The 27826-nt window shown below is 41.9% G+C and overlaps 1 protein-coding gene across 2 annotated transcripts in view; it reads left to right on the top strand.

The window, feature by feature from the left end:
• The first annotated feature begins 3285 nt into the window (after positions 1-3285).
• The window catches only part of RERE (arginine-glutamic acid dipeptide repeats), a 378810-nt gene continuing 354269 nt past the window's right edge, over positions 3286-27826 (top strand). Inside the window, exon 1 of one of the 2 annotated variants that reach the window (XM_059716439.1) lies at positions 3286-3418. The gene's annotated coding sequence lies outside the window, so the exon portion shown is untranslated. The remainder of the gene's footprint in view (positions 3419-27826) is intronic. The other variant, XM_059716437.1, reaches the window with a different exon arrangement.

Raw genomic sequence — 27826 nt, 5'->3', positions numbered from 1 at the left:
AACTATGGCATGTCAGAAAGCAGTTTACCAGTCAAACCTTATTTTTTAACTTGTGCATGTGAATGATGGGAAATGAATAATGCTGTCAAGAAAAAACTATAAACATTTGAAATGTGGTGCTTCCAAACTCTCTTGTGTATCTTCTGGATTGAAGACAAATACTTGTATTTATGTAAGTTTGGGTGCAGGTGGAGGCAGGGGAGAATCCCATTCTACTGTTGGAAATCAGTAGGTGCAAACTTGTGTACAGTGGTTACATAAGACTTAGAGATGTGTGCTCAAAGATTGTGAGGACATGTTGTGCCACAGTATCACTCGTATAGTTAAATAGATATTGCTTATTGCCAGTGCCAGGTGGGTTGTATAGGTGTGTAGCTTAATTCTTGATTTCCTGCTTTTCAGACATCTAAAATTTGTGTTACCTAAACTCTATGTCCTGGAAGGACACAAGGCAGCACTACACAACCTTAATTATGCATTGACTGACTGTGGGCATTTAATTGTTTCTGAGTTAAGTCTAAATCCAAGGAAAGGGAACAAAGTCTTATACACTAGCTCTAGGTCTGTGCGCTCTGTTGAAGGTGGGGTAGAGTCTGCTCATTCACAAATGCAAAAAAGCCCCAGTGTTGCCACTCATAGTAAAATGAGCACATTATATAAAAAGCCTGTCTGTATTGCCTCTTACATCCCGCATTTATCAATGTAGGGCTGCTGATCTGAATGAATTTCATGGCTGCTAACACTGGAAAGCTATAAATGGGGACACACATTTAACTCCATTAGAGGTAGGAAAGCATTCTGAAGAGAGAAAATGGAAAAACAGCAAACAACGCAGCATATAAGGCAGCAGTTTAAAACCCTCCTGAGAGTAAACCCATTCCACATATATGCTGCCAAACCCAACAACATAAGCGCAAAAATCTTTGAAAATGACATGAATCATAAAACAAGGGTGTGTTCTATTCATAGCCTGCACACCCCACACAACTGAATGAGATGTGACATCGATGAATATGACCCAGAACTCATCCATACTGGTTTCCTGTGTTAAAAACACAGATACACCAAAAATTACCTATGCAAACCTGGGGCAGGAGGAGTGAGAGAACCACCATTTTCTCTGAAACCTATTTTAGCAATGGCTTGAATTATACCTCACCATATCTGACATATTTATGGGAAACATTTTTACTAGGATTGTATTTAATAAGACGTACTCCTTGTTGTGGTAGTGCTAGAGTGACATTATAGCCCTGATGGTCCTGAAGAAGTATATTTCAGGGGGTGGTATTTCTTACAGGACAAACTGTGTGGCTGGGGGCTTATCTGAAATCTCTCAACTATGAAGCTGGTTGGATAAAAGAGGTCAGCTCCCCAAAAAATGCCCTCTAAAAAGAGGGGCAAGGATTTCTTAGGGTGATCTTTTATTGGGCCAACGATGTAAATAGAAGGTTGACGACGTTTGCGTTTTGAGTGCCGCAGTTTTTATTTCCTTCTGTGCTGCTGGCATGCTGCCTGTTAGGTGGCTCTTGTTGGGATAGCTGTTTCAATTCTTTCTTCTTTTGCTGGATGGCCGTTATCAGGCATTTCCGGTACTGTAGTATGTTTGTGTCTGCTGCATAGTAGTTGGCCTAATGAAAGATATCACTCTAAGAAATGGGGATGAATGGACTAGAGTGGATAGAAAACTGGCTGGATTGTTAAGCTCATCAGGTAGTAATCAATGGCTTGATGTCTAATTGGCAGCCAGTATCAAATGGAGTACCCCAGGGATTGGTTTTGGGGTCAATTTTGTTCAATATTTCCATCAATGATCTGCAAGATGGGATGAAGTACACCCTCATCAAGTTTGCAGCTGACACCAAGCTGGGGGAGTAGTAGATATGCTGGAGGGTAGGGCTAGGATTCAGAGTGACCTCAAGAAATCGCAGGATTGGGCCAAAAGGAATCTCATGGGGTTCAACAAGGACAAGAGCAAAGTCCTGAATTTAGGATGAAACAATCCCACGCACCAGTACAGGCTGGGGGCTGCCTGGCTAAGCAGCAGCTCTGCAGAAAAGGCCCTGGGGATTACAGTGGACGATATAAGATGGATATGAGCCAACAGTGTGTCCTTGGGCTGCATTAGTAGGAGCGCTGCCAGCAGATCCAAGGAAGTAATTATGTCCCCTCTATTCAGCACTGGTCAGGCCACATCTGGAGTACTGTACTGTGTCCAGGCCTCCACTACAGAAAGGATGCGGACAAATTGGAGAGTCGAGCAGAGGGCAATGAAAACGGTTAAAGGGCTGGGGACTGAGGGAACTGGGCTTATTTAATCCGGAGAAGAGAAGACAAAGAGGGGATTTAAGAGCAGCCTTCAACTCCCCGCAGGGTGGTAGAAAGAGGATGGAGCTGGGCTGGTCTCAGCGGGGGCAGACGGCAGAACAAGGAGCAACGAGCTCAAGTGGCAGCAAGGGAGGTTTACATTGGATGTCACGAAAAACTTCTCCCTGGGAAGGCAGTAAAACACAGGAGCAGGTTGCGCAGAGTGGTGGTGGACTCTCCATCCTTGGAGGTTTAAGACCCGGCTACACAAAGCCTTGTCTGGGATGACGCAGGTGGGGCTGGTCCTGTTTGAGCAACGGGTTGGACTAGATGCGGCCTCCCGACGTCCCTTCAACCCGATTCTTCTGCGATTCGAAATCCTGGCCTCTGGCGTCGCTTCCAGCCGGGCAGGGCCGCACCCCAGCCCCTCCAAGACCGCAATCGCCTTCACCCCAGGGCTGCCGACTCCGAACCGATCCTGGGAGGCATCCACGCCGCGACGCACGCATCCATCCGAGTGACACCTCCGACAGAGCAGCATCCGGATAACGGCGCGTGGCCGTGACACCCTGGCTGTGACACTTGAAGGAAAAACAAGCCAACCCCCCCCAAATCCTTGGAACCCGGTGTGACCCCGGGTCAACGCGCAACCTGGGTTTAGCGAGGGCCGCTCAGCACCTCCCGGAGGTGTGCACCGCGCTGTGCCCCGCCGCGGGGCCTGCTCCCACTCCCGCGCCTCCCCCGGGGGCTCCCGACCTTCCCCCTCCTCACGCTCTATTCTTTTAAATCACTTCCATCCACTCCCCTGATTGGCCGCAGCCTCCTGCCGGGTCCCGCGCCGGGGCCAATGGGGAGGCTGCATACTGGCAGGTGGCGCCGGGCGGCTGCGCGCCGATTGGCTGCGCCCCATAGGGGGCGGGGCTACCCGCCCGGCCCCCCGCCCCCCCGGCGGGCGGCGCTAGGCCCCGCCCCCCCGCCGCCGCCGCCGCCGCCGCCGCACATTGTCTGCGCTCCCGGCTGCGCCGCGTCCTCCCGCCGCCGCCGCCGCCCGCTCCTCCCTTCGGCTGCTGCAGCGCGCCCGGCCCATCCATGCTGTAGCGCGCCGGGGAAGGTAGGTGCGGCGGCGGCTGGTCCCTCCCGGGTGCGGGGAGCCGCTGCGAGGCCAGGTGCAGCTTCCCGGGCAGGGCTGAGGTGCGGGAGCGCGGAGCACCGGTCCTGGCCTGGTCACGGCGGGGGAGGGGGGGGCTGTTGGTTGCCTTGTCTGTGCAGGAAGGGGGGGGCGGGGGGGTGGTCAACCTGTGAGGGGGGGGGCTGCTTGAACCGCCTGCCTGGCTGGAGAGCCGGCGCTTTGTTGGGGTAAAAACCCCCAAAACCCGAGTGGGTTCAGTCCAGAATGGCATAATGTGAAATTTGGCACGATTGGATTTTGTAACATATCTCCTGGCAGGAAGTAAGTGTGTGTGTGTGTGTGTGTTGTACACCCCCTCCCCCCCCCTTTCCATTTCTCTTTCTAAAGTGTGAACAAGAAGAAAGGCTCAGAGCTGGACCGAAAAGTAGTGGGAGGTAGACAACATTGCAGGTTTCGTTCCTGCAAGTGGCAGCTCAAGAAATCACTGGGAAGAAAACAATATGATTCATTGTTGAAGTGTTTCTTCCTTCAGGTTTATTTTTACCCACTGGTTGCAGTTATTTCTGATGTATTGCTTTCTTACGCTGCTGGGGTTTGGCCTTGGTTTTTTTTGGTTTTGTTTTTTCCCCCACTCCTGTTCTTGGAGATCAGAAGGCGCAGGACATTGGAGGGGCCGGGTGGGCTCGCTCCGGCCGGCCGGCCGTTGCGCTGTAAACGGGGAGTAACGCGCTGAAGTTAGCGAAGTTTTTTGGGTCGGGCGCGCGCGGGGGTGATCGAGATCAGAATCCGATCCGCTGGGTTTCAATGTTCGCGTTTTTAGGCAGTACGCTGGGTTTTGAGAGAGACCTGAACGAGCAGGGTTCAACTAATAGACGCTTGCAAAATAAAAATAAATCTGATAACTCAGTGGGAGGGGGAAGGCAGGAGGTTATAAAATACGGATGTGGTAAATAGTCGGATTACCGTGCAATACACTAAAGCTTTGAAGCTTTCACAGCTTTCGTATTGTAAGAAATGTTTTTTATGTTTTGTGTACGTTGCTTCCTCCAAATTAGGCAACCCGTGGTGGTAGGGAGTGGGAGAGGGGAAAGAAGATGGGTATAATAATAAAAACATCTGTGGATAAATATTTCATGTTTTGGCTTTGGCTCCCGAGTTTGCCCTGTAAATGACGAACTGGGGTTGATTTTAATGGCTTGGGTTGGGTGGATAGTAGCTGTGCAGATTTCTGTGTTGTTAGTTGGTGAGGCCTGGAGGGAAGAGAGGGAGGTAAACACCACACACACACACACGCACACACACATACACACAATGCCCAGGCTGGAGCTCATTGTTCTTTCTCATGCACTCTCTCATATTTGGGACCGTGCTCGTACACAAACACAGCTTTTCTTCCTTTTCTTTTGAGCAAGGGAGGATCGGGAGAGCACTTTCGCCCTCCATCTCCTCCCCCCCATCTCTGGGATGGCCTTTCTGTAACCTTGCAAAGGTGAAAGAGTAAATCGGAAACTAAAGGACACCCAAACGTTCAAGCTGTCTTCCTCCCTCCTCCCCTCTCGGGGCTGGCTTCTGTTGGGTGGGGGGAGGGAGTATAAAGATAGGAGAGTGCACTTTATATTCCCATCTCATGCACTGCTTTCTTTTTGCATCCCACTTCACCTTCCTTCCCTTCTACACATACAAGACCCCCGAGCTGTTTCTTAGGTGGTCTTTTCCTAGACTCATGTATCAGAAATTAAGATTTATTTGGAGGGAGGTGAAAAGTGAGGAGAAAAAAGAAACATACTTTTGTTCAGGATGATACTTAGGGTTAACGTAGGAGTGGGAAGGAATAAAGAGCAATGGAATAACAGGAGGTTAAAAGGTGGTCTAGGATAGATGCATGTCTTGCTTTATTGGTTTTTTATGGTGAATTTGTGTTGCTTGTTGAATGGTTTGTTTTAACCATGGTAATCGTAAACGGATTATAGTTCTAGGTGTGGTGTCATGATATCCTAGGCTTGCTTCATGGGGTCGGGCTGCACAGCAGATTGGGGTATTAAATCTTTGAATGACTCACCTGCACCTTCCACTGGCTGACAGCATTGAGGTGTACAGATGAGAGGTAGGAATGTGTGTGCATGTGTGGGTAGAGAGGGAGAGATGCTAGTGTACTGGATCCTGTGAGAGGACATATTGAGAGTAGGCAGGCACTACTGTTAACAGCTTTCTGCAGGGGGAGGGGGTTAATGGCATGATGGCTAGAGCACAAGACTTCCATGTTCTGTTTCTGGCTCTGGTTCTGACCCTTCAATGCGAGTCTAGGCCAGGGGTGCACAATTTTTTGGGCCCACGAGCCACATAGGCAGTTCTGGGAAGCTGCCGCAGGCTGGTCAGCACCTTCCCCATCCCCTAACGCAACAGCCAGGAGCCCACATGCCCTGCGTATCCTCCCCACCACTGCAACAGCACGCAGCTCTAGCCTGCCCCACACCCACTCTGGACTTGCCCCGGCCAGAGTGGATCAGCCGGAACCCGTTCACAGAGCCTCGACCCCGGCCCACCCTGCGCCTGCTCTGGACTGCTCACCCGTGCTGAGCAGAGGCAGTGATCAGGCAGAAGCTGCTGCTTGGCACTGTGGGGGGGTGAGCGACCCCTCCCCCTTACTGCTGCCAGGCCCTGCTTGCTGCAGCTGCCTGTGCCCAGGCTGCCCTGCGGCTCCTCTCCACCATCACCTCTGGGCCACCTAGCAGAGCAGTGGTGTCAGTGCAGAGGAGCTGCAGAGCAGCCCAGGCATTGGCTCCAGGTGGCTGCAGCAAGAAGGGCCTGGCAGTGCTGAAGGGGAGAGGCTGCTTTTCCTTGTGCGGAGCAACAGCTTCTGCCCAGCCACCACCACTGCTCAGCGTGGGCAGGCGAATCCAGAGCAGGCGCGGGGTGGGCCAAGATAGGGGCTGCGTGCGCGGGTTCCGGATGGTCTGCTTGGCCGTGGGTCAGCTGCGTCCAGAACGCAGGACAGGCTGGGGTTGGGGCTGTGCTTGGGGGTCCCCACCAGTACCATGGGACTGGGGCCAGCAGTGGGGGCTAGAAGGAGCCACTGCTGCCTTGGCCACCTAGGAAGGCAGTCCAGCCACAGCCCTGCTGCATGCCTGGGGGGCAGCGGGACGCACCATGGGCTGGACAGCGCCTGGGTCAGGCAGGACCAAGGGACTGTTGTGGGCCAGACAAAGTCCCTTCATGGGCCAGATCTGTCCTGTGGGCTGTATTTTACTCACCCCTGATCTAGGCCAATTGGGTTCACCACTGTCACTGTCATGCCAGTCCTAAACTTGGCATTCAATAGAAATACTGTGCATTGCTGTGTTCTTCACAGTTTTCCAGTTACTGGAGTTGTACTGGTATTAGAACAATGGAGGGATGGATGACCTCCTTGGAGCTGCTATGGTCTTTGAGATCCCTGCTTGAAAGATACCACACAAATGCCAGCAGTTACCAATGCATGGCCTGAAAAGGCAGTTGGAGTAAGGAGAGGCAAAGTTGCTGTAGACCTTGATTATGAAATTGAAGCAGATTGCTTTGCACCTAGTTCTGTTGATTTCACTGGGGACCGACCCTTCACAGATTCAGAGCTCTATGCGTTCAGGTCTGATTGTAGAGCAGGGGCTTGGAGATCCATATGCCAACTCCCCAACCCAAACCCATCTTCTGATTACTGCATTTCAGGGTAGAACCCACGTGATTCATAATGCTTTTATTCCCAGTTTCAGGCTTTGCTCAAATAACTATGTATACCATTCCTCTGCTGTTGCACTGTGGTCTATTACATTAATATTTTTCTTAATTATTTTGTTCCTTTACCGGCTTGAATGTGAAATTTGTTTGTAGAACCTTGCAGTAAGGTGGGGAGGTATCTGACTGTTTAAAAAATAGCTTGCCATGGGCATGTAAAATTATTGCAAGCTTGCATTACTCATGCTAACTTCTCACCAGAGCTGCTTACGCATTAAGATTGCCTAGGGGTGGCTTTGATTTCATGGGCTGACTGACTTAGAGGAGGCCATGAGCTTCAGTTATGTGCCTAACATTTTCTTCGTAATGTGGTCATGTAAAGGCAATGCTCATTTCTCAGTAATCCAAGTTGGAATGAGAGAAACAGACTTAGCTGGTTATATGATAAAAGCTCTGATCCTGTGGTGAGATGTGTGGGCAGTCCCCTACGTTTCTCTAAATGTCTGCTTGAAGTTCACTTAAATCATTATTAGGCTCCCTTGTTTCTTTAGTGCTTTTGGGGTTTGCTGTTTCTTTGCAGTATGAAACTAGTTATCTTTTAAATAAGACTTGGGGATTATTATGTGTTCTGCAGATACCTGAAACTTGGTCCCTATGATTCTAATAATACAGTAGAATAAGAGAACCAAAATATTTTTTGAAGCAGATTTTTTCATAGCAAGTGTAACTAACCATCAAAAATATAGACCAATGGTCATCGTGGGTTTTCCATCACTAGAAACTTTAACATAAAAAATGGATGCTTTTATGAAAAATGTGCTTTAGTTGAAGTTTATTTAGCAGTCTTCAAGTAATCATTCAGGGAAGTTCTATTGTCTGTCTTCTGCCAGAGCTCTGACTTGATGATGATGATAGTGGTCCTTTCTGGTCTTCAAATCAATAAATTGCTTTCCATTGTTTCTCTTGTTTGATCTCTTTTACTTCATTAGAGTAAAAACAGATTAGCTGGCTCTGCATTTTAAATTTCAGGTTACTTTAACTTTTTCTTTTAACTGCCATAACATGATGGGGTTGCTCGAGTGTTTCTTCAGAAATGGTGACATCCAAAATATCGCACTTCCTCTTTTGATTTTATGGGAATAAAGAATATTTCCATAACCAGTACATTTTATAATTTGTTGTCTTCTAAATCTAGGATCCAAACTTAAATTGATTGATAGGACTCTTCTAGAATAGGACATTACTAAAATGTATATAATGCCCATGTATGACGTTCTTTGAACCATGAGTGTTGATGATAGAATAGAAAACAAAAATCCTATTAATAATTTCATTTGCTGTTTTTGGGGCTGTTTCTATCAGGTCAGCTTGAAATTAAGTTTGAAGTCCAATGGCTGCAAGTTTGTCTATTAAAATGGAAAAAATTGGAAGTCAGCTGTGGGGGTAGCATCCTTGGAAGAGAAGGTCTAGTGAGAGTTAAGGAATAGTTGTGTGATAGGCTTTCTGGAAGATGGATCTTATTATGTCGCTGGTAAATTACTAAGAAAAAGAAAGAAGTACTATTTTGGGCAGAGAAGAGGTACTTGGGAGAAGGAACTGTAACAGAGTATTGTACTCCTTATACTGGTTTGCTAGTGGCACTTTACACAAGCTTTTATGTTGTTTGGTAACTGTGTCCTCCAGCTCTCTTCAGAAAGGCTGACAGTATCTCTTGCCTTAGAAGCATACTGACGTAAGGGATTACAAAACCAGAATAAAAAATAAACTGAAATATTAATTGACAGTTCTCATTTCATTTGGATATTGAAATAAAACTATCTGCTCAGTTCATTGAGTGTGCAGAAGAATCGATTGACCAAGAGAAAAGCAAAAGCAAAGCTTGGGTAGTGCCATGCATCAGTCTTCTCTCAGTGCAAAACCGGGATAATGACACCTTCTTTGTGAAGTGCTTTGAAATTCATGCATGGTATGCCATGTAAGACTGAAGTGCAGGTGGCTTTGTGAATTTTTCGACATGCTTTCTTGAAAGTGCAACTCAGGAAATGTAGAATAACTTGTGCGCTGTGCATTTATGAAGAATTGTTTCAGAGTCACTTTGAACCCAAGTTACCTTAGAATCATTAATTAGTGAAAATGTTATAGAAGCAGCAGGTAGCCTACTAACTTTGTGCTAGCTAGTTTTATCTTGTTATAAAGTTTGAGGTAAACAGGAAAATCTGACGCTGAAACAAATGAGCACTAAAATAACCTGGATGTGAGCTTCAGTTTGTATTCAAAACCAGTTAATATTGTTAATGCTACACCACTGTCTAGTGCACAAAATGTCCAGTGATAAATGAGAGAACAAAGTCACGATGTTGTCCAGATCAAGAAGGTCTCTTGAATCAAATTCAGCCTATTTTTGGAGTGTAATAGTTCCTTTGAATATTTCAAGTGATGAATTCCTGTGGCCTTATTCACTAGACACTGTTAAATTGAAATCTGTTCAGTAAAAATGGAGTGGTGAGTGGGGGGGAGTTGAATCCATTTGCTCCTGAGATTGCTGCTATTTTTTTTAAATTAATATTATTTAACTTAAATATCTTTCTCTTCTTTTTTGGAAAGAAACACCCACAAAAACAAAAAAACTACTTACCTTAAGTCTTGCATTTGGATTCATGGGGTTGATCTTTGTAGAAGAATGGAAGTCCTTTTGATGTTCGTGGTAGTTGATGTTGGGTGAAAGGGTTTCATGGTAAGATCAGAGTTTATTAGACTGCATGGGGAGAATATAAAAGTGACTATCTGCAAAACTCTGTTAAACGAGCAGAAAAAAATAAACGAATTGAAACAGGCAGAATATTTCAGTTTGTTTCATCTTACTGGTAGGTATTTCGTATAAAATGGTAGGCCCTGGGCAAAAATGTGTGGTGTGTGTTTCCGCCCACTCCATTGACATTGTTTGTCGTTTTTAAATTTTTTGGTACAGCCCCCTCTAGAGCATTTTTTTTTCATTTGTCTGTAGCCGACTTGATTTATCTTGATGTACTGGAAGAATGAGAGTTGATGAAATGTGTTGACTTCGCATTTGATTCCAAAGCGCCTCAAAAGTCTTAGCATCAAAAATGCTAGCTAACCTACTTAACGCTGTCATTAAATATACAGCCTCCAGTCCTACAGTCAAGAGTTGCGTGGGTGGAGTCTAATTGACTTAACTGTTACTTTGTATGCACTTGCAGGGCATTTTCTTTCTTCTTATGCTTCAGATTGTAAGAGATACTTGTGTCATTTTGACTTGTATATCTTTTCACTGATGGTGACAAGAAGCTGATAAATTCTGTAGCTTCTGTCTTAGCTAGTATTTCTTCCATTATTGTGATGCTGACAGGAGGGGCACTAGTGTTTTCTTAAATGCCACGTTGTCTGAGGCTGCTCAGAGCAGGTCTGCACAATGGAGTTGTTCAGATGCTGCAAGTGAATGGTAGTCTGTCAGCATTAGTTCTCTCGCTGTAATTACCACTAGTGGAGCAAGTCCTGCAGTGGTGGGGAGATGGTAATTAATATAGCGGCATGGTTTAGCAGAGCGGCTTAAGTAGGTTGAATGACAAGCATAGATAGCATCCTTTGCTAGATCAGGATTGCGAAGCAGCATGGTTTAGGGCAGTCTGCCACAAGGTTTGGCCCCAAGGTAAGCCTCACACCCTCCCTGAGCACCATTCTGATCTCCTTGTGCCTGATCTGCTGCTTTGCTTTCTTCTCCCTGCTCTATCTGCCACTGCCTTCCTGCTTCTTCCCCAATCTGCTGTGTGCCACACACGGGCTGCCTGTGCCACTTGAGGTTGGCCACCCCTGGTTTATAGAACTGCATGCAGCGAATGGAGCCAAAACTAAGCATGGAGTCCCCCCCCTCATACTGTGTTGCTTTCCAGCTTTGGGCCTAGTCTGTTCCCTGTTTTAAAGCTTAGGGTAATCATAACCAGCATAATGGAGCAATGGGTATGGAGATGGAGGGGCTGAATATTAGTCATAAAACATGTGTTTTAAGATAGAAGACTTCTAAAAAGTGCATATGTGACTTCAGCTGCTAATTTGGAAAGCTAGACAGGCTCAAGATACATGATGCTGATGCCAGAATGCTTCTTTCCCCTTTTCTCTGATTTAGGAGTTTTTATCTATTCACGCATGTTAATATGAAAAATGGTTTGAATCTGAATGAGGAAAGCGACAGTGCATCAGAGACTTCAAGTGCTTTAAGGGCTCTATTTCTCCAAGGAAATGCTCCCAGTAAAAATTCATGGTGGTTGAGCATGACAATCTGCAGATTTGTTTCTAATTCATAAAGAACAGTTGGTATGTGAGTAGGCCCCAGCAGCATGGTTGCTTTAGGGCCATGGCAGAGACTTTCACATCAAACAAATATAGCTGTGGGGAGGAGGGGAAAGACACTTTTTAACTACAACATAAGTTTGCATATCTTTGAGTACTGAAAATGGTGGGATGAAAGGAGGTCTTTCCCCTCCTAAACTTGCTTTTATATGTAATGTAATTTCTTTCTAATCTCCCAGCGATTCTTTTCTTTACATATACTTGTGTTCCTTCTGCTGATCCATGGCAGGTTTCTTCTCATGCTCTCCCCCCGCTTCCCCCCTTTCCAAATATATAACTAATCTCCCTCCAATGAAATTCCACCTGGACTCTTGTAGTAACTTAATTCCATGCCCCCTTTGTTTGCAGTAGTTCAGTAGCTGCTATCCCTCCTTCTGTCCTCTCATTGTGGTGCCATTTTAAGAGTGGACTGCAGAATTTAGGCCAGGGTTTACATGTTAATTGCCCCCCCCCCCCCCCCCCAGCCTGATAATTGAGAGCCATTATGACCTATAAGCTTAACCTCATCTTTGTTTTAAATTCACCTCATCTTTTCAAGTCCTCAGGCTTTTCTAGGTGAACAAAAGATGCTGTGGAATGCATAATTTAAAGATGTTACATGCCTGACGAGTTGGCAGTTAAATGAGACTTGTGGGATCTCTGCTGTCCTAGAATGATGCATCTTCAGTAATAAAATTGCCATATCTTTATCTAGCACAACCCGTTTGAAGATGCTAGGACACTTTGAAAAAACATGTTGAATCCTCATTTTGCAAATGTGTGGATTTAAATCACTTGTCCAAGATCATTCAGGTACTCTGTGGAAAAATATAGGAGAGGCCAGGCCTTTTCTGCCTTTGTCCACAGCTCAAACCATTGAACCATCCTCCAGGCTGGCTGTAGGGAACTGGAGAGCCAGAGGACTTTCACAGATGACAGATAATCTTAAAACGATTTTGTGAGTAGAATGCTGAGTTGGTGAGTACAAGATGGGTCTGAGCTTTAAGATCATCTCTAACTTCCCTCTTCTACACAGTACTAAGAACTTGATTCCGGCATGTTTGTGCCTGTGTTATGTTCCATCATGGCTAGCATGAGTCAGGTGTTGGTGTCACAGGTTGGTGTCACTAGCCAAGGTTTTCCTGCCTTCCTGAATAACTCTTCCTGAGTTGCAGAATCATCTTATTTTGCCTTGTGCTGTACTTGTAAAGAACTGGGAAAATCTCTCTCTATGAATGCTGAGTGACGCAACTTATTCAGTTTTGCTTTACTAGTTGCCAAACTGCTGGACTTAAATCCACAAGAGACCATTGAAGGGGAATGTACAGGCAATGAGACAGTGGTGAAGATTAGCTTGACTGAAATGGGAGTCTTATGCTAAGGATGGGAAAGCTGTTTGTTCAGGTGAACAACTTCTATCTGGCTCCATCTAGGCTAGAATGGGCTATTCTTCCCGATGGTAAGTCTGAGATCAGAAAGGTTTATAAGACTTCAAACATCTTAGAAGATGGGGTGCATTTGGGTAATCTTGGAAAGGCTTCCTAGTAAGCTTGGATAAGGCTTTCCCAGCCAACCTCGAGAAGTAGAATTACTTTATTACACTAGTAGTGATGGGGAGAATAAAAGACTCTGCCTGGCCCAGTAGGGGCAGGTTTAAGTAAGGCAGTGTGCTTATAGGGTTCTGTTCATGTATACTTTCCCCTGTGTACTTCATACTTTTGGGTGAAAGAATAAATATTACTGTGTTCCAAAGACCTTATTTTTGGGGTCACTTTAATCAGAGTTCGACCTGTGTTTACAAGGGAAACTCGACAGTGTCCAAACCCCAGTTTTACCTGCTCTAATAGTCCTAGCTAGTACCTGGTAAGAAACAGATATCATTAAGAGTAGGCAGACTGGTAGAATGCACGCAGTGGCATCCTGAGACAGGACAGCAGCACTGCTAGTCCTGTATTTCCTCATGAGCTTGACTTATCCTTCATCCAAGGTGCTGGACTTAAACTTCTTAATTAAGTAATATTTCTGTTTATGCTTCCTTCGTTTTATACCTTTGGCCAAACCCTTTTGAATTTTTTCTTCCATTATCCCTAGATCCTTTTCCCGTTCAGTAATGTGCATGTTTGATGGTGTAGTTCCGTTCTGCAGCTTGTCATGAGCCAATTGTGAAGTGTGCATGTGGGCAGGGGTGTTTTTTTGTTTTTTTTAAATGAGTTACATGAGCTTCTTATCTGTTCATGCTTCTAGTCAGAATAAGTAATTTGAATTTTATTTCCTACCTCTTTTTTATATTCACTGCATCTTTAGTCTTGTATCAGGAAATGTCAGCCTTTTGCACGCTCTTTCCATGTTAGCGATTACATGAAGTGAATAAAATTGGTCGCAATACTTCTCTGCTTGCACGGTACTTCACTAGTCACTCCTCTCCCTGCTGACTTGCTTCAGTTCCCAAGAACTCAGTTTTCTTACTTAAACTAGTAATTCATCAAATAACTACTTTTATCCCCTTATCCCACTCTCCATGCTGTGCTTGCTTTTCTTGTAAGTCCATCTTCTGTAAAATAGTGTTTCTGACGGCCTGATAACTTATAACCATGCTTTTTCCTGGTAAGACAGTTTTTGAGGCACTAACAAATAGATGTCTTGGGTGTTGTTTCAGAGAAAGTAAGCCCAGAAGGGATCATCAGTTCTGACCTCTTGTATACAGCATGCTATTACCTTTCACCTGCATAGCCTAGCTAAAGCCCAAAGACTTTAGCTAGGCTACATTTCAATCTTCCAAAAAGGGAAAAAAGTAGACAACAGATAAGATGAGGGAGACTCCCTGTTTGTGAATCTATGACTAATCCTTCAAACACTCCCTTCACCACCCCCCGCCATGCTGTTCTTGATTAAAATTTCTAAGTTTATATGGTTTCCTAAATCTTCATCTGATTCATCTTCAGTTACCATCTCTCCAGTGACATCTGTTATGTGGCCCATTGAGGAAGCAGCAGGATCAACATCTGGGACTTGGTGTTGGGAGATGAATTCTGTTGCTGGCTCTGGCAATGGTTTGCTTTGTGTCTTTTTGGACAGTTGTCTTATTTCCTTGTGCCTCAGTTTCCTCATCTGTGAAATGAAGCTGGTGATATTTTCCTACCAATAGTACACCTTAGAGCTATTTCTAAAGGCAAGTAGTATGGAAGTACAAGTTTTTAATATTGACCGGATACTGTTAAGTTGTCCACAGATTACTCTTGCTATTCTTCGTCAATAAAAATCTAGGACAAACTTGGCCAGTAATTCAGCTTTGGACTCTTGCAAAAAATAAAATAAGCCCAACCATTTCACTGTATTTCAGTATTTAATAGGTTGTAATCACAGTGTGTTTTGTGTAATGAGTTTATTCCTGAGCAGTATATTGCATTTTCTTTAGGTGACCAGTAGGCCACACAAATAGTTTTGGTGATGAGGCTATCGAAATACATGAGTTTTATTGTAAAACCCAGTATTTGGCAAAGCTAAAACCAGTGGGGATGTGCAATTCCAATGTGAGAGAGTGGCCCCACTTCATGTGTGTAAACTTGAGCAGCCAGTCCTTCCTTTTAGTGTGGTTTTGCACATTTATCTGTTAAACATTTGTGATTTATACTTTCTAGGTGTTTTAATACATTAACAAACTGTTTTAATCATATACAGTAGAAGAGGAGGGATGGAAGGTTGTATCTGGAAACTGATTAGTGCTTTAGCATCATCTCACTACTTGTATTCATGCTGAGAGATGGAAATGGATATATTTGGAAGTGGTGTGTATTTGCACCCCAACACCCATAAGCTCACTTTACATCTGGTTTCAAATCTTCATTGCTTGGCAATTATCTTTAACTTAAAACAGACTAGCTTTCTTTTTGGTTGGCTTTGAACTGTAATCCTCATGCCACAGTTTGGATTTTTTTGGCCATGTTTCTGTGAAATCGTGCAAGTGATTCATTGCTTTAGACCCCAAGATGTAAAGCGCTAGCACAGTATTATGTGGCTATACCAAATTAGTTATGAACCCTGTGGTAAAGGCTGCTATGGAAAACACCTGGCTCTTTGAACAGTGTAGAGCTGGGATAATTTTGTTTTGGTTTTCAACTGTATTTGGGGGAAATACCATCCCAGGGACTTGTATCTGTCTTTGCTTCTATGGTCAAAATTGGCAGGAGTCACCCTTACAACGTATTTTAAACAAAACAAAGCAAAACAACTTCCAAGATTTTTCTTTCCATGCATGTCAGAGATTTATTTAATTATTAGTTTTTTAACTACTGGTTTGGTTGAGTTTGCCTTTGGGGGGTACCCTTTTGTATGAATTACTTTAACCATTTTTCCCCATTTTAATTGCACATATATGCTATCGGTCTGCAGTAGCAGAATGGGAGCCTTTGGGTTCTCAAATAGAAATATTTATACTCTTTGACTCTCCTTTATTACATACTCACCCTTTATTCGATTAAACTTATTCTTCGCAAAATGTTTGAAATACTGTGTAAAACTCCTTTTTTCCTAGTAAAGTTACTGGGATCAGGATTTTGTTTACTTAAAGGCAAAGATGAAGATATAAATGTTAAATGAGAAGAAAGGAGTTACTTTATAGAACTAATAACCTTAGAAAAGGCATGTGGCACCTAACTGTGTGTGTGTGCGTGCGCACATATGCACACATGTGCATATGCACATAGGTTTTTTTTAAACGGACAGCTTAAACTAGTCTAGAAGCCACTGAATTTGAAATAATTCTGAAGCAAATTCATCTAATTGGGGTGTAGTCCAGTGTGTGTGGGTGGGTGGTGGTGGGGGGGCTAGCATCTAATTAAGCAGATTTGGAGGTGAGGGTTGGGCTTGAGAGAGTATATACTTGCCACACATAAAGCAGATTGTTTTTAGCCTTTCCTACCCAGTTCATTGCTGTCTGTTGAAATCAAGTTGTAAGTTGTTTTTTTTTGTTTTTTTTGTCTTCAACCTGGAGAAGCTGGTGCATGTGCTGAACTCCATGGGTGTGAACAGTCTAATTGACTTCAATGGGAATAGTCAGCTATTTAAAACTAAGCACAGGAACAAATGTTGACAGGAGCCTTGTTCAGAATGTGGGAAGTAGAGCCAGAGTTCTTGGTACAAATATGAGCTATGATGTTAACCTCCTCCAGTGCTGTAGCTCTTATCTGGAGGATCCTCTTTTCCAGCAATGAGAGGTTGATTCAGTCTTCAAGGTAGCCAGACTTATAGACTATTGCTCCTGAACAATCTAAGTTTGGCTCCTGTGAAAAATAGTAGTAAAATAAAAATCTTCTTTTTCTTTCAATCTGTGTGTTTATTTTCTTTTTTTTTTTTCTTCAGTTCTTATTATGTATTCTAGGAAGTTATTTAGAAACCAATTATTATCTGAAGTGGGGCTCTGTGCACAAAGTGTTGGTTCCGGGGCATGCGTATCTCAGGAAGGGTTGTGTCATACAGATCTCAGCTATGTTGAGATTTTGGTTGGCAGCCGGAAGGGTTAGGAAGTCTGACTTCCCTTCATCTGTACAATCCATAACTTCACTGTCTGCTAACAGAAGAACAGCTGTGATGTGCCCTATTGCCTTTGAACTGAGACCACCACGTAGTTATCATGTGATTCAAAACTTTCTTTGTTTAGCCCAAATATGAATCCACATTTTAGGTTTAGAACTTCAAAGCTTGTGGGGTTACCCAGCTACATTCCAGGAAAAGACCGTGGAAATGATTGGTGAAATCCCTGAGGCTTCTTTGGAAAAACCTAATGTTAGAAACCCAGTGTCATTCAGACCACCACCAATCCACAAATGATTCAGTTCCTCCTTTCTTTTCTTTTTCCCCCCTCAAACTTTAATTTTTTTCAGGTATTTCTGGATTTTTTTTTTTTTTTTGTCCGCATCATTTTTCTGTGTTCCTTTGCAACCGTTGTTTCCCCTGTCATGTTGGGAGTTAAGTTTCATTGGTATTTGTCTTATTCAGCCCTTTCATTTAAATTAAAATGTCTTCCCTTTAGTCTTTTTGATGGTTCTTTTCTCGTTACCGTTCCTTTTCATGTCTGATACTTTTGCCTCTCTACCTGAGTCTCTTGTTTCTTTGATTTGTAGTTTTTCATTAAAATGCCTTTTCTGTGGTCTTTAATTAGGTTTTCTGTTCATTCAGCTCTTTTGAGGGAGATTGAATATGGTGCTGGAGTCCAGGTCAACAGGTTCTTCACCGAGTAAGGGCGCAGAATGCAGGTTTCCACTGTTCCTGCAGAGATCTGCTTCTATAAGAACTCCTTGGTGGCCTCGGGAAATTTTTTTCCCAATCCCCATGCAACTCCGAGAGCATGGTTGCTATCATGTACTTTTTTTCTTTACTGTTCATCTCTCTATAGGATTGGATTGCACAACCTCTTGGAAGACACTGGTTTTGATGATTTCCTCTGTAATTTATCCAGTCTTTTGGTGTAATCCTTTTTAATCAGTAGTCGGTTTCTTGCCTGGTGTTTCCTGCAGACAGCATGAATTGTTTTGCAATGGGTATCCAGGAGCTACTTGAAACCCGCTGAATGTCTTTGTCTGATGTTTTCATTTTCGTTGCTATAGTATGTTGTGGCTATTTATTGTACGCGAGCAGTAGCCTGTTTTTGAAGCACTCTGCCAAGATTGCATGTCTTGAACTTAATTTTGCAATGGATAGCAAGGTATCTTTCATGGCTCGTTTAATCCTGGTAATTTTGCGTTTAGCTGCTTATCCTTCATGCGCCAAGTTCTTCATAATTGGGACAGACACAAACAAACACAATCCCTGCAAGGAATGAAATGGAAGTAATAGTCAATGTAAAGACAGCTGATAGGTCAGCAGATGTGCTCTTCCCTTTCACTGCGTACAGTCGACATCAGCTATAATCCATTTAAACTCAACCAGTCTCTTGAGAAATCTGCACAAAACCTTAATCTCAAATATAACAGAACAAATTATTTGAAATTGAGGAAGCATAACAAGAAAATGGTATCCAGAAGGATGACTACACTGAGCCCAGCAATAGCTTGTGTTAGTTAGTTACTATTCCTTTTTGATGGTATCACCATTGACACAAAGCTAGCAGGATGGAGAAATTGAGTCCTGCATTTTTCTATTGCCCTTGGAAGTCTTCAGTTCTCTCTGCTTCCTCTTCTGAGGTTCCTTTTCTCCCTTTCCCCTGTTTTGTGTATTTTTTGTTCATCTTGGGATCTCTACTGTATCTTCAAGTGTAGATGCAAATGTTTTTTTAAAGCATGCATTTATACATTCGCTCTGTGCTTAAGATATTTACAATAAGTATCAGCTACGGTGATAAAGAACTGGTGAGCTCCTAAAAGCCTCTAACTGGAAAAATCTGTATTCAAGTCACCAAAAAAGACTTTCAGTTCTGACAGTAATGCTGTTCTCTGTAAAAATCCATAGGACATCTTTTCCAGATCCTTTAAATTTCTTGCTCTTGCCTGCTTCCTAGCTTCCCAACACTTACCTTGTTTTTTGTGGGGGGGTGTTATGTTTGGTTGGTTTTTTTTTAAGGTCCTGTAGTTGTTACATTACCAGAAATAGGGTATTGTAGGCTAGTTTTTCATTAAAAAACATCTGTTTTTTACAGCCTCAAAACAAGGTCTTAGATTTCAAAAGAGAGTGAAGCTAGAAGTATTCGAGTCAAAGTATTTTCAGAGCATCACATGTAATTGATATGCCTGCTGTAGTGATCTGATTGCCCAGGAATTGAAACCTTTCAGACAGCTATTGTCAAGGTGGGCTTCTTCAGATGATGTCTTAGAATCACTGGACTGAGATGTAGTTTTAAAATCCCTACCATCAAAACCAACCTCTTGCTCCTTTGTAGTTTCTGCAATTTTGGTTTGACTTTTTAGGTTGAAGATAAAATTACTTAGAGAAAAGGGGCAGACAAGTTCTGACATTCTGAAGTAATGTTGAGCAGTGAGGAAATGGGAACCTGACTTTCTGTTAATTCAACTACAATAAGAATACTTTCAGTGTGTAATTTTAAAAGCTGCCATGCAACAGGGTGTACAGTGCCTGTACTGCTCTTTCTCCTTGTTTTTCTTCCTCCCTGAGACCTGGCAACAGTTAACTGTTCAGATGTTTGGACGGATGATTGGCAGAATCATCTTGATTTGAATATTTTCCAATTAGTAGTAAGTATGGGTTACGTAACCTTTGGCATTTGATGGGGATCTAGTTAAGTTTGCCTGCTTAATGAATAAATATAAACATAACCAAATGAAAGTGTCCTGGACTTGGAAGTCATTGGAGGAAAGCTATGTAAACATTTGACTGTATTGGCACAACAGCTTGTAGGACAAGTTCGTGATCTAGATCTGTGGAAGATGTCTGAGAATATTCGTGGTCCTTTTAGGAAGGACTTCAGTTAGAGTTGATGTCTGATGGTGGCATTGGTAGATAAATGGGTTCCAGTACCTCCAGTAAGTAGTTCTGAATAATAAACCTAGATATTTGAGGGTATATGTCGTTCCACACAAGAAGTGGAATCATCTTCTGGTTTAATTTGCATGGAAAGGTAACTTAAGGCAACTGTCACACAATGTAGCATTGAAAAAGGGTAGCAAATGGTCAGGAACATAGGGGTTAGAACAGGGACGGGCAATTTTTTGGGGCAGAGGGCCGCTTACTGAGTTTTGGCAAGCCATTGAGGGCTGCATGACAGGTAGCCCAGGGCAGATTAATATTTTCTAAATTTTTTAGGGGCCCCGTGGGCCGCATAGAATGGCCTGGCGGGCCGCATTAGGCCCCCGGGCTGCATTTTGCCCACCTCTGGGTTAGAATATGGGTTTCAATGGTGTAACCGGTTTTACCTAACTGGAAGAGTTCCTCTGGAGTGTTGGTTTGGGCAAAATTATAATAAATGTGTGTCTAATTGTAATCTTTGTTATCAGAGGAATCCTGTATTGTTACTCTGAATTCAGATACTGTGTGTGAGAGAAGGTAACTTTATATCAAACTAAAAAATAGGTAAGGAAGCAGGAAACTGAAAAGAAGCTGAACTCCTTCAGATTATTATTTTTTTCCCTTGGCCCCCCAACTGCTGGTAATAAATTTGGATTCCAAAATTTCTTTGCTCAAAGTTGCAGCAACAAGTTCATCTCTTCTTTCTCCTTGAAAATATCCAGGCAAGGTATCTTTCATATTTTGTAAAATCGTTTTATTCACTGTTTTGCATCTCTCTCACTTTTTGAAGTTGAAACCTGTTTCCTTCCTGAATGAAATTTATAATTAATTTGCTCCTGTTAGGAAAGCAAAATGACTTGCTTCAGGGCATTTGATTACTGCAGTATTCAAGCAAGAATTCCCATCTTTCCAGCACCGGACTAGATTCCTAACCTGTTTATTTTAGGCATTGTTTAAAGCATCCATCACCTTGTCATCTGGGCACAGAGGATTCTGAGTTTTTTTTTTTTTTTTATCATTTGCAGATATGCAAGTTGCTTTGATTGTTGTTTTCCTGTGATTAATGGCCATGAACAATTTCATAGTAATGAAACAAGATGACCAAGCTGTCTACTCAAAAATGCATTCCTTAATCGCTTGAGCTGTAGGAAAATTTTCTTTGCCTCCTGTAGCATTGGGGCTTGCGGCACAGGGTTGAGTGGGTCTGACAGGCTAGTCAGTAGATGGCAGTTGTAGAGCTCAGTGATCAAAATTAGCATCCACCATTATATAGTTACAGGTACATTAAGACTTTCAGTGCTGTCTGCAGCATCAGGTGTTCACTTATGTCATGGAGGCAAAATAACAGATTTGAAGGACTTGACCCGAAATATTTTGTTTCTATTCCTACTGTGTGTTGAAAGGATAATGCGTGTGTATTTGAGAGAGACTTTAGTTCTCAAAATTACTTCCTTTTGGAGAATCTATATCCATCTGTTTCTTGGCTGTTCATAGTAGGTGAATATGCGACTGAAAAGACCAGTGTGGAAAGAGAATTTCTTATTCCTTTCTAAATGCTTGGTAAACTTTTGTTTTTCTTCCTTTTCTGGGAAACTAGAGCACGGAAAGACCCTTTCCTCTCCTCCTCCTCCATTAGATTTGTTTTTTTATAGCTGAGGCTGAGATCTTTCAGCTTCTTGTAAAAGGGGAAAATATGGTGTAATGCATTTGATCCTCAGAGGCAGAGTACCTGAAACATGTTTTAAAGACATTTGGCTTACAGTTACCATGCCAAGAACTGGCATCTTCTAATCGAGGCATTTTGTACATTGTTGGAACATTTCATATGTGGTTCTTCTTTTTTCCTCTTGTTTTCCCTTCTCAGCTACAAAACCTGAGGTTGATATCTACACTGAAAAAATAAAATCTACTGTGCTGTGTATTCCTTATTGAAGGCAAGGTTGAAGAAGTGCACTTAGCACTGAAAACCAAAGAAATTAAGTTTATGGTATTGGTCTTTGAGTCACAGGAGTTCATTTCATAGTCCTGGACTGTCCCATGAGAGAGTTTGTCTTCTGCAAAAATAGATATTTACTTTGTGATGGACAATTTTATTGTGTTTAAGCAACAAAGTAGGCAACTTTTTAAGAGCTTTAGTTAGTCGTATCCTGAGCCGAGTGCATTGCGCACCTAGAAAACCAAGACAGATTTTTTAATTTGACTCGACTGTACTCAGCTGTGTGTCCAAATACACTGAGAGCTGGCTAAGATGAACCGTTGTAATTCTTACTGGGGCATCATTTCTTTCGTTGCCGTATGGTTTTGAAAATCATGTTAGCTTGATAAGTGTGTTGGTTTTTATATATATATATAATCAGTCAGGCATGCTGGAGCTTTGTTTCTCATTTCTGTCAAAAGAACCGCACTCGGCCCAATATCAGCTCTTCATACAATTTTGGAGTGCGCTCAAATTTTGTGTTCTATAGTTTAACATTGAGTTGATTCTGTAAAGACAGGCATTTAATCCACCTTTGGAGCTGGACAGGAATGAGGGTTTTATAGATTTAAAGAATGTGTTCCTATTGATTCTTGTGATATCTGATCTACTTTTTTCAATTTGTTCACTTCTTGGAATACTTTTTTGTTTTGTTAATTTAATGGACTTGAAAGAAGATATTGTTGTTTTGCCCAGAAAGTGGCACAGGTTCTTTCACCAACTCACTTTAAATCTCTGAAGTATTCTTTCCTGGCACTGGGAAAGGAAAAGAAAAAGAACCAGATTTACTCTCTCTTTCCTTGTGAGCCACAAGTATGTGTTATACAGAAAGACAGCTTAATGCTTCTGGTTTGGGGAGAATGCATTATCAGTGATAAACCATATGAAATCCCTTTTAAAAATAAGTGATGGGTGCAATTAATTTCTTGTAGGGCCTCAAACAACTCAGTGGTGCAGTTTTACACCACCAGAATGTAGGAAAGACTTGACGGACCTGTAACAAAATCCGTTTTTAGAACAGTGTTTCTGTGAGGCAAGTGTCTTTTTTTTTTTTTTTCCTGACATAATGGTTGAAGAAGGGTGCCTGGATTAACCTGGCATTATGGTAACTCAACAGGTTCCCTATTCGTTGGCAGTTGTTCTATATTTGTTTTCTGGCAGTACAGCTTCTATCGCATGGGTGGTAGAGTAGAGTGGTCATGGATACTGAAAGTATGCTTGAAAAATGTTGCTTTTCCTTTAGTTGGAGATTTCTGTGCATTTGGAACATATTGCTAAAATTTAGCTTTGACAGTGGGGAGGGAGGAGGACTATTTAAATAGGCAGTCCAGTTTTCCAATTTTTGAAAACTTGCTTTTAGATTTTTTTACCTACTTAAACCTACCAGAGGGTTTTGGAGAGCCTTATATATTTGATGAAGGCCAGGAAACGTAAATAAAAAGGGTAAGAAAAAAACATTCATGTTCCTACTTTGCATTGTGATTTGGTAAATCTTTTTTTTTTTTTTCTTCAAGGGTAAAAGGAATTCAGAGCTTTGATTATAATGCTGTCACCATTTAAATGATTATAGGACATGGGCTTAAAAATAGCAAATGCTTCTTTTTTACATACAGTCAAGTAGGGTTCTTGGCTTAAAATCCAAACTAAAACTGGTGATTTTTATCTGACAGCCAAGTGTCTCAACTTCTGCTTTTTTGGGAAGGAAAATTGCTTTCTTGTATTTAATCTCATGGTAGTCTGATATAGTGAAAAATGTTTATAGTGAATGTTCCTTGAAATAGGGGAATGTACAACTCTATAAACATGTTTCAGTTAACTTAAAAATAGTATTTGATGATTAAAGTTAGGCAAATTATAATTTGTGGAAACTAATTTTTCAGTGTGAAATGGTCTGTCGAACACTTCCTCCGCTCATTACTGTACACTCCAATTTGTCAGATTAACAAAGCCATAAATAGCAGGAGCTCTTGCTTTTTCAGCATGAAAGAATTGGTAAGCGCACAACTATATATAGTCTTGTATTATCATTAAACTTGCACTGCATTTATTTGGTATTTCTAGTTGCTTCTTGCAAGATCTTCATAGAAGGTTTGGTGGTGGTGGAGTGGAAGAACTAGAGGCAACGTTGACGTGGTAGTTCAATTATGTATTGCACATACAACATTTGGTCGTGCTGTTAATTTGCCAGTAATAGCATGAGACTAAAATGTGAGATACTAGTTTGGGGTGGGTTGTGTCTGATTGGAGAGTAAGCAACATTTGGGATTATTTTCTCTAGTGGGGTATAGGGTTAGATTTTATGTGAAGAAAAATTGCACACTCGCCACACATTAGTTGTTGATTTGAGTCTTGTCTTGATGGGATGACACTGTTCTTCAGTATTAATGTAACAGTCTGAAAAAAATGTGTTTCAGGGGAAAATGCCTAGAAAAATGTTAGCCCACAGAGGAGATAAAGGAACATGAAAATTTAATGGCTGGATTATAACAATATAGCTTCCGTTACAGTAGAGATTTGCAAGTCCCCCGTAATGGTCATTTACTTTTATATTAAGTATGTCAGTGGAATTGTATGCTTAGATAAATAACATGATGAAATCTTGCGCTTAGTATGATTGTATTCAACTAGATCTGTTTAGTATTAACTGTGAAATATGTTGCGGCAGTAATAATGAATGCAGTGGATGCCTTTCTGCTGTTATCAAAATCCATTAACAAGTTTTGCTGTGCTTGAATGCCTTTCATTGTTATGCTTTATGGTTCATACTAAAGCGGTATAAGTAAATGACATCCATTCTGTGCTGATACAAACAGTTTCTATATGCTTTACAAACAATGATGTTGCATTTTGAATAAACATTTGTTTACCTTCTAATAATGGATACTAGGGAGGTTGTGTAATTGAAGGTATTCCCCCCGACCCTTTGTTTTGTTGTTTGTAGAGAGTTTTATCTGGAGAGAGGAAAAGCAAATAGATAAAATATTCTGGGCCCATTGTAATGTCACCTGGTTACGTGAAGATTTACTTTAGAAGCTGAGTCTGCTGTGGTGAACGGTAAAGTGTGTGGTATCAGTGTCTTGTGGCTTTTTTGTAATTTATTAATGGAAAAGCTAAGACCCGGATCCCATATGCTCCGTAGCAGCAGAAATCCACTCCTTGCTGCATAAATCCTTCCCAGGCTCTTGGCTTTCCATTTTGCAGCATTTTGATTGTGAAAAGGACGTTCCACATATGAACAACGTAAATCAATACAGTACAGTCTGCTTGAGTCTGCAAACATTCTGAATTGCTAGCTGTAAGGCAGGTAAGCCACCCCTCTTATCTCTAGGTGATGGTGACATTAACTGTTTCACTGCTCATCTGCTTATCCCACAGTTGCATAGGATCTCTTACCTTGTATTTCATTGGCAAAAATCTGATCACCTGTTCAGTTAGCACAGGGGTGGGCAAAATGTGGCCTGCCAGGCCATTCTATCCAGTCCACAGGGCCCCTAAAAAATTAGGAAGTTAATATATATCTGCCCCTGGCTGCCTGTCATTTGGCCTTTGATGGCTTGCCAAAACTCAGTAAGTGGCCGTCCGCCTGAAATAATTGCCCACCCCTGAGTTCGCAGTACCTTCAGCTTCCCATCAGTAATGCATAGTGCAGCCATGTGCTCAATACAAAAATTTGCAAATTACTGAAAACTTATGAGCCAGGCAAAAGCTTCACTATAACAATGAGAGTGACTCCTAAGGGACCAGTATTCCCTTCTGCAGTTAGTTCATGAAGTACTTGAGAATTTACCTTGAGTAAATCTCAGCATTTCCAGTTTGAGAGGATCAAAATCAGAGGCTTTGCCACGCAACTTCTGAACAGTGAGTCATCATGTGCATCCTTTCATAGGATTGTTATTTATAATGGTCTTTGTCATTCTTCCATGTTTAAAAAAAGTGGTGGGTATAGTGGTGCCAAAATGTCTTAGTAGGTAGGGTAACTGATCCTCTCAGAGAGGAACTCTTATCTCTTGGAAACCAGATTTGCCACTGAAATAAAAGGGCACAAATTAGAAGTCAGTAATATTTCTCTTGATTATTTTGGCAGGAATCTGAGTCAATGGGTATATGAGATCTTGTTAAAATAACAAATAACAAGATGTTCCATCTTCCCTAGCACAGGTCTTATCTGAAAATATAATCTGATGCATTATTAAGGATGTGCAGTTGCTCCCCTCCCCTCCCAATAACATCCCCAACTGGTTGACTTGAGTTCCTTCCTACAAATAGATGGAAACCTTTTTGGCTGCGCTTTGCACGGTGCTCTGCCAGTATGTTACATGAGCAAGGTAACTGCTTGAATCTCCAGCAGGTCTTGCTGGTGGATAGACCTTCTTGTATAATATTTTGACAGAAAGGTCTCATATGCTATTTTTCTTTTTCTTTAACCTCCTTGATCAATAATATTACTTCTCAGTTTAAGATAAACGTGTGTAAGTGTGTGCAGTATCAGAGTTACACTAAAACACTTCGTGTTTGGTATGCCAGAGGAACTGAGAGCAAAATTACATGTTAGAAGGGAATATCAATAAATTAGAACCGCCTTTTGTTTCCTTAATTGAATGTTTTATGTTAGAGTTCCACATCAAGACTTTTAGGATATTTGAATGCTGTTTTTCAATAATGAAGGATTATGGAGGTTTAGAGAATTTCTGGGGTTTTTAAAATATATGCTGTAATTGATACATAATGCAGAAAGCAAAAATTTGGATGCTTAGGGTAAGAATATAAAAATGGAATCAGCTGCAACATTGTGCCACCCTGACTAGGCTTTGTTAATATATTTTAGTAGTAGATTACATATTGATACCTCTTCTCTCTTTCTCCTCCCCAATCCAGTTTGAAAGCCCTTCATGCTGTTTTAAAATCTTTTGTTGGAAGGCTTATTCAAACTTTTGTGACTTTTTTCCTAACCTTATACATATGATCAAGTACTGATGGCACAGCTGAGTACTCATAGCTTTTATGCAGAGGAGAAAAAAGGTCAAGATAATTATTTCTCTAAGTATGGAAACCACCATCTGTGTTAAGTTGAGCTGTTCTTTTAGGAAGTACGTAAGAAACAATTCTGTATGAATTGGAAAGTCTGGAATGTCTTGTGGATGATGCAGAATGGTACCCAACCTCAAGCAGGCAATATATAAAGATCATCTGGTGAGACGCAGAATAACTGTAATTATAATAATAAAAAAACAGATGTTGGGAACCTTGAGATTATTACACTTGATTTGCAAATTATGTAACAATTTGATATTTGCTTGAGCCATATGTTAAAATTGGCTATCACCTGTAAATATTATAAACTGTCGAGAACTGTTCTAGAGTGCTGAGAAGTGTGTTCCACACGCATTTTTATCTTTGGGCTAGGAAAGTGGAAACGCAAGGAACAGATGTAAAGAAATCAGAAAGGTCTACTACAACTGAAATGGTATGAAGAGTGCTTCACTTTTGTAATGCAATCTGTGGTTTCCCAAAGAAAGCATGATTATATACTGTGAATGGTGGAATATGAGGGTGTTTTGCTTGTGTGTGTTATGTCTTCGGATGGAAATGAGCTGATGCACTGTTTTGATTTCCTAATCGCTGGCTTGTGAGCATCAGCAGCTTTGTGCAGTTCCTTTTATGAGCAGTTGGTCTTTTCCTAGATTTGAGGTGTAGAAGTTTGGAGCACCCAATAGATCAGGCCCACAGTGAGTTGAAAATGATACAGTAACACATGGTAGTTGAAGTAGGTTTTCAAGGATCATTAACATATAATTTCAGACCAAAACTTAGGTTTTGTTTTCTTTCTCTATTAAAATATAGTGAAACAGATTCTACAATCTGGTTATTCATGACTTACTACAGCAAGTCATGTTTAAAGCAATGAAATATTG

This window comes from Alligator mississippiensis, chromosome 13 (assembly GCF_030867095.1).
Source record: "Alligator mississippiensis isolate rAllMis1 chromosome 13, rAllMis1, whole genome shotgun sequence".
NCBI lineage: Eukaryota > Metazoa > Chordata > Crocodylia > Alligatoridae > Alligator > Alligator mississippiensis.
This window is presented reverse-complemented; position numbering and strand designations above follow the sequence as displayed.